Source organism: Otolemur garnettii, unplaced genomic scaffold (assembly GCF_000181295.1).
Source record: "Otolemur garnettii isolate 467f Iridium unplaced genomic scaffold, OtoGar3 scaffold00006, whole genome shotgun sequence".
Classification (NCBI taxonomy): Eukaryota; Metazoa; Chordata; class Mammalia; order Primates; family Galagidae; genus Otolemur; species Otolemur garnettii.
The window spans coordinates 21,963,124-21,970,973 of NW_003852401.1; the positions used below are offsets into that span (position 1 = coordinate 21,963,124).

The following is a 7,850-nucleotide window of genomic DNA, read 5'->3' on the forward strand; positions in this document are numbered from 1 at the left end:
ACAGGTCTTCTATGCCTTTCCCCATGTCTTCTAGAGTTACCATAATACAAATATTTGTGCACTGAATGTTGTCCCATAAGTCTTGTAGGCTTTCTTCATTCTTTTTTTCATTTTCATTTCTCTAACTTGATAACTTCAAATAATATTCAACTCAGATTTCCTTCTTCTGCTTGATCTAGCTTGCTATTGATACTTTCTACTATATTTTTTATTTTACTCATTGAATTATTCATCTGCATGTTTTCTATTTGGCTCTTCATTCTTTTTTATGAAATCTATCTCTTTGTTAAATTTCTAATTTAATTGAACTTTCTGTCTGTATTTTCTTGTATCTCATTAAAATAATAATTCTGGGAGCACCAGCTGTTGAGCCCCAGCCCAGGATCCCCAGCCATGTGTGAGGCAAGATGGTGTGGCATATCTAGAAAACTGGATGTTCAAACCAAACAACTACAAGATGCTGTCACAAATGTGGAGAAGCATTTTGAGAGCTGTGCCAAATCTTTGCTGCCCATGTGTGGAAAATTGCCAGGCTACAATACAGAGCAGAACTTTTAGTGAATGAAATTAATGTGTATGCATCTACAGAGACCCACAATATAAAGGAGGGATTGAAAAATTTTGCAGATGAATTTGCCAAACTTCAGGATTATTGACAAGCAGAGGTTAAAGACTTGAAGCCAAAGTAGTGGAATCTTTGAAAGCTTATGGAGCCACTGTGAAAAATGAAACAGGATGATCTCAAAGCAACATTAACAGTAAGGAATCTAGAAAGAGTTAACTCAGAAAGAACATGACAGCAAAACCCATCTGTTATTTCACAGGCAGAAATTGAATTGCATAGAGCTACAATAGATGCCACCCAAACAACTCATCATCTAGAGGAAACTATTGATAATTTTGAAAAGCAGAAAATAAGGGATATAAAGAATGTATTTTCAGAATTTATCATAATTGAAATGTTATTTCACAGCAAAGCTTTAGAGGTCTACACTGCTGCCTACCATAACATACAGAAGATTAATGAGAATAAAGATTTAGAGATTTCCAATATTCTCTGTATCCACTAGATTATTAATCTCATTTTGATGTAAGAGCAAATTCAAAGTTGCCTCTTCAGAGATCACTATCAGCTAAGTGTGTATCGGGGACAGGACAGGTATCTAATTGTCAACTAAAAAAGGATCAACAAGCAGGAGATGATAATGAAGATAAAGAGTCAGATATTACAGAAGAAGAAAATTAATTTTCTTAAGTAAACTTCACATTTCCATTTTCATCCTAAATAACTTGAAATCCAGAGTTACTACACTGTCAAACTTTATATTCACTTCATTTGAAATCTCAAATGAAATCTTACTAGAACTGGAAAAATAATAAAGGCAATTTATGCTGGCCAAAAAATCAAAGTTTTAAAATAAAATATTACATACTAGTTGTTCAAACATCCTACCTAGTGGTATATGATCTTTTTGTGTAAGTGCCATTTAAAAAAATTATAGTTTTCAAAGTATTCATATTAATATACTTTACCTAGCTGAAGAAGCTATAATAGTAGGTAGATGACAAAAACTAAAATATCTAACAATTCCACATACCTTCTTTTAGATTGTGACTCCATGCTTTCATCACCAGAAAAGGTTCCAATGTAGTCAATCTGGTTACATAATATTTCTATTCCGTGAAGTCTTAAGCTTTTGTTTTTTTTTTTTTTTTTTTTTTTTACTAAAACCTATGTTTCATCATTTAATGTGTGATTTTACTTTTCTTTCTTTCTTTCTTTCTTTTTTTTTCTGAGACAGGGCCTCAAACTATCCCCCTGGGTAGAGTGCTATGGCATCACAGCTCACAGCAACCTCCAACTCCTGGGCTCAAGCAAGTCTCCTGCCTCAGCCTCCCAAGTAGCTGGGACCACAGGCACCTACCACAATGCCTGGCTATTTTTTGGTTGCAGCCGTCATTGTTATTTTGGCAGGCCCAGGCTGGATTCAAACCCACCACCTTAGGTGTATGTGGCTGGCGCTTTAGCCACTTGAGCCACAGGCACCAAGCCAGTGAATATACTTTTCAATAAGTATAATCAAACAGTAAAGGCAATGGGACTAAGATATCAGTGTTTTACAAATATGCATAAAGCATAAATTTTAGCTTAAAAAAAAGCCACATTCAACCTGATTCTGCCCTTGAAACAAAACTTCTGTTATACTTAAGTATTATACATGGTATAACCTTTTGGAAGACTAGTAATTTGATAGAATTCTGCCTCATCATGGAACACCATAAATCATTAAAAATTCTATAAAAATTTTAGCAAGCTACTATCTAGTTAATAAAAGGGTATTTGTTCTTATTTCTAAAAATATAAAACCGTCAGAGCCTTTCTGATGCTTTTGTTTCTTTTAGCGAGGAATTATACTTTTATTTTATGGATCCTAGGCAGGCATATAAAAATTATGGAATTTATAAAAATCAGTTTGAAAAACCAAAAAAGGTGACTATTCATAACAGAAAAATAAAACTTTATAGAAAGAAAAAAAAAGATAATAATTTTGAATTCTTTTTCTGACATACCACTGATATTCTTTTCATGGGTGGCTCCTCTGGGAGAGCATAGCTATGTGGACTCTATATAACTACCTCAGTAGAGTTGAATGCTGGTTAGGACAGCAGGAGACCACAGGGGTGATGACTATAGGTGTTGGTTAGGGATGTCAAAATCCTCTTGCTTATCTTTTCACCATCAGGAGAAGTTCCTTCTGGTGGACAGCTGATCCTGATTGGGGAGAGGGGTGGTGGAGACCTGGTGCATGGGTAGGTAACCTATAGCCTTAAGGCCACATGTGGTCTTCTAGGTCCTTTGACTAAATCCAAATTTTATAGAACAGATCCTTTATTTTTAAAAAATAAAGTCCTTTCATATTTTCATTTTATTTTTAAAATGAACTTATTTAAAATACAAAAAAAAAAAAAAACTTTCAATAAAATAATCCTCCCATAGTGACCAGCACAATTAGAACATTAGCAGACCATACAGGGATAAATTGATGACTACTATACTCATGATTTAGTTCTAACTTACCATACCTGATTGGCACCACTACCATACAAGGCTAGCTGGGGAGAGTTTAAAGGAGTTGAATATACCAGTATTTTATCAACTTTTGACAATGGTGCACTGTATTTCTGTTTAAAGAGCAATTTGTGAATAACTGTAGAACTCAACAGTATTTTTAAATTTTGTCTATTTAAAATCCACGTCAGAGAAGATCAAGAGAACCCTGAAGGAAGAAAACAGATTTTTGTAAAAAGAATTGGGGATTGAAACATTACCTTGTTTATGCTAAAAATAATATGATTGGCTTGCTTTGTAATACTGCAATATCAACATTAAAGAAATTCAATGCTCATCAGCACAATAACATTCATAAGAACCACAAATATTTTAAATTAGAGGGAAAGGCATGAAAGGTTGTACTGCAGAAATTAAAATATGAAAAGTAAAAGCACAGACACTTCTTCCAAGCAGCAATAAGAACTGGCAATAATTCCACTAAAGCAACTTCTAAAGTAGCTTATATATTCAATAAAAAAAGGAAAGCCATTCAGTGATGTAGAAATTATGAAAGAATGTGTTTTCAAAGTTGTAGGATGCTTAGACCCCAATAACATTCAAAAGTACAACCTACTGCCTCTTTCAAAGAGAACTATAACTGATCAGCAGTATGAATTAGACTTCATCTTAACCAAATAACATCATGCAATACTTCAAAAGGAAAACATATATTGTTCAATTGCTTTGGATGAATCAACTAACACTACTGACCCAGCACAGGTTTTATATTTCAATTCATTCATAACGGAAGAATTTTTTTGCAACCAAGAGTTACTCACTTTGGGCACTCTTGCAAAGAAAACATGGGGAATAGATATCTTCAACAATTTTCAAGATAAGTGTCATGAAGTTGGACTGAATTTGGTAAATTTAGCAAATGAATGTATAGATAGTGCACATTCCATGAGAAGAAAACATGAAGGGTTTATTGCACAAATAAAAGAAGTAATAACAGATGTAGAGGCTCTCATTTCTTTTCATTGTATCCTGCGTCAGCAAAAAACTCTGTGCTAAAGCTACTATTTTAAGCAACATTTAGCAACAAGTTATAAATATTGTTAACTATATTCATGTAAATGCAACACAGTATCATAAATTTCATAACATGCTGAAGTTGAACAATGAGGTGGTATTCGGTGTGGATTTGCCATATCATTCTAAAGTGCACTGCCTATCCCAGAGACCAGTGTTAGTCAAAATTACATCTCTTTGAGATAGTTAAATTTTACAAAAAACAGAATCAGCATTGTGAATTGTTGAAGATTTCTAGAGGAGTGCAGGATTTCTGTGTAATATCATATCAAATCAAAATAACTCAAATATTTCTTTCCAGGGTAAAACTAAGCTATGGGTGATATGTGACAAAAATTTCAAACATATCAAGATAAACTACCTTTTTTCAAAACACTTCTTCCTGAAAAGGAATTTTAGATGAATATTTTCCTCGGTTAGCAAAGGTCATTGATGAGCAGGATGATATATGCAAATCATTTGAAGAATATGCAGTTGTTATAGACCTGTTAATTTTAGAATACTGTGAAAGGTTCACTGACTTTGAGAATCATGGTGTGTCACACTCACATTAGTATTTCAGCCTCACCTAATTGATATCACTTAGGGGTAGCACCAAAAGAACTACAGGTAGAATTGATCTGAGCTTTCAGTAGATGACATTTTAAAGCCATTGTTTGATGCCAAGAATGAGCTAATTTAAAATATGGAAAAATGCAGTAGAATACCCACACCTGGCTACAGCAACATGCCCCCCAAATACTTTCTTGCTTTTCAATCACTTATTGCTGCAAATCTACATTTTCCTAACTAATCCAAATCAGTATGTCCTTAAGGTCACAAATGACTGATACCCATGTAGAGGATCAATACCTTCTAACAAAAAGCAGACACAACATTCATTAAAAGGTTACTCAACTGGGCGGCACCTGTGGCTCAAGGATTAGGACGTCAACCCCATATACTGGACGTAGCGGGTTCAAACCCAGCCCCGGCCAAAAAAACAAAAAAAAGAGGTAAGTTAATTTTAAAATTAACAAATAGGAATTCTGGGAAGATGGCTGACTGATAGCAACCCTCAGCAGAGGTTCCTGAGCAGAGGAAGAAAAACTGGATGGAATTGGACTCTATGAAGCCAAAGGTGGGGAGCTGAGCCAAGAAAGAAGTTTGGCAAGCTGTAACTCCAAGGAAGAACATTCAAGAAAATAAATTATATGTACAAAGCCTATCAACTAGAGGATGGGAGAACCTTCCCCCAAGTAGAAGGCCTACCACAGGCTATGTGAGAATGATCAGGGAATAAAAGACCTCTCATTTTACCTCGCTGGAGAGAGCTGCTAAACTCCAGGTCTCTTTCTCCAGGGAATTCTCACTTATGAACCTAGACACCATCCCACCAGGCATAAAATTGAACAGATATTTTCCCCCACAAGTCCAAACTCCCAGTCCACCCTTTCCCCTTGCAAGGCAGTCTGAAGTTCTGCTCCCTGCAGAGCACAGAGTGTTTGGTCTTGTCCTGAGAGATCTGGGCATAGTGTGGACAGCTAACCATCAGGACGAAATCTGTGACTAATGGGGAAAAAAGAGGGTGTGGGAAGAAAGGGACACTCGGCAGGAGGAGGAGCAGTCCCCTGGTTATGACTATGCCCAGCCAGTGATGGTGTTGACCCTCAGTTCAGGCTGTGTCTGGCGGGACGAGGTGCAGAACCCCTGGCTCTGACTGCATCCACAGTGGGAGAATGGTTCCCCTATGTGGACTAAGTTTAGCAGACAGGGCTGGTCCTTAGCCCGTACTGAGCCCGCAAGCAGAGGCTTGCTAGGTGAGGACTGAGACCTGAGAACAAGGGAGTGGTCCCCTGATTCCAACAGAACCCTCAAGCAGTGGCTTACTGGGTGTGAACCAGGACCTGAAGGCTGGGACATGGTCCCCTGACGTCAGCAGGATTGGTAAGCAGAGGCTTACCAGGTGAGAACTGAGACCTGTGGGCAAGATGCGGTACACTGACTCTAAAGAGCCTGCAAACAGAGGCTTGCCAGGCAGTGGACTGAGACTGGCAGGTAGGGGCATGGTCCCCTGACCCCAACTGGTCTGGCAAGCAAAGGCAAGATGGGGGTGGACTGACACAGGTGGGTGTGGGTGTGGCCCCTGGCTCCAACTGAGCCTGTGAGCAAAGAAGCAGACAACAGTGTGGACTGAGTCTGGCAGCCTAGGGTGTGGATCCTGGGCTCCAATTATTTTGTTGGAGATCCTTGAATCCCTCTCTGTTGAGCAGGGTTTGCACTGCCTGAGACAATTTAATTGGAACTTGTGGGGGGGGGCCGTCCACTTGGGGACATTCTGAAGTTGACCTTCAAAGTTCTGAAGCGGAAAAGAACTGAAGGGTGGGGGCTGGGCACCACAGCTGTTCATATCTCTTCACAGTTGATATTTAAACCTAATACTATGGTTTCTAAGAATAGGGTAGGTTTTCATATCAGGTTGGCTGATATCAAAACAGAGCTAGCTTGCACTATCTCACCAAGTAGGTCCTCAGAGTCTCTGGCCAAAATCTAAAAATAGCCTTTGTAAGGTTGTAGGAGACAAGCCACAATTACAAAGACTAACGCTTTGGTAAGGGGCTATCTCTACTACTTGGGAACCCTAATTCAAGCTCACCCTACCAGTTCCAATAACCAAATGGTAGAAAATAAACATGGTGCAGACCCAACAGAAGAACTCTCGCAACATGAATAACCAGAGTAGATCAACCCCCACAAGAAATGACAAAGGAGATACAATTAAAGATGCCATGCATAGACAAATGGCAGCAACGTCAGAAAACAAATTCAGACTATGGATTTCAAATAAGATAAATAGGATGGAAGAAAAGATGGAAATTGAATTCCAAAGAGTAGTTCTAAAGTTGTCTCAAGAAATTAATGAATTCAAAGCCCAAGTCACCAAAGATAAGGACATAATGAGAAAAGAGATACCAAAAGCTCAAGGAAATAAAAAAGTTGAGGAGCTCCAAAATACAGTAGAATCCCTCAGTAATAGAGCTGACTAGGCAAAAGAAAAGAACTCTGAAACTGAAGACAAAGCTTTTGAACATTCTCAAATACTCAAAGAGGAAGACAAATAGCAAAAACTGATCATTCCCCGAGAGAGTTGTAGGATCACTCCAAAAGATCAAACATTCATCTTATAGGAATTCTTGAAGGTGAAGAGGATGGTGCTAAAGTTACAGATGCTCTACTCCAAGAGATTCTGCAGGAGAATTTCCCAAACATTGCAAGAGATACAGAACTTCAGATAGCAGACAGTTTCAGAAGCCCAGCAAGACTCAATCCAAATAAGCATCTCCTAAACACATTGTGATTAACTTTCCCAAAGTTAAGATGAAGGAGAAAATTCTGCAAGCAGTCACATGTAAGAAAAGCATCATCTACAAAGGGAGAAGTATCAGAATGACTGCACATGTCTCAGCCAAAACATTTCAAGCCAGAAGAAGATAGTCATTGAACAATCTGGAGGAAATTGACCAATACTTGGAAGCACGTCATCTCCCAAGACTTAGCCAGAATGCAGTGGAAATGCTGAACAGGCCTATATCAAGCTCTGAAATAGCATCAACTATACAAAATCTCCCTAAAAAGAAAAGCCCAGGACCAGATGGCTTCAAGTCAGAATTCTACCAAACCTTTAAAGAGGAACTAGTACCTATACTACTCAACCTTTTCCAAAACA

The 7,850-nt window shown here is 37.9% G+C and overlaps 1 pseudogene; it reads left to right on the forward strand.

Moving 5' to 3' along the window:
• Positions 1-305: 305 nt before the first annotated feature.
• LOC100959811 lies at positions 306-1,246 on the forward strand (annotated as a pseudogene).
• The last annotated feature ends 6,604 nt before the right edge of the window (positions 1,247-7,850 follow it).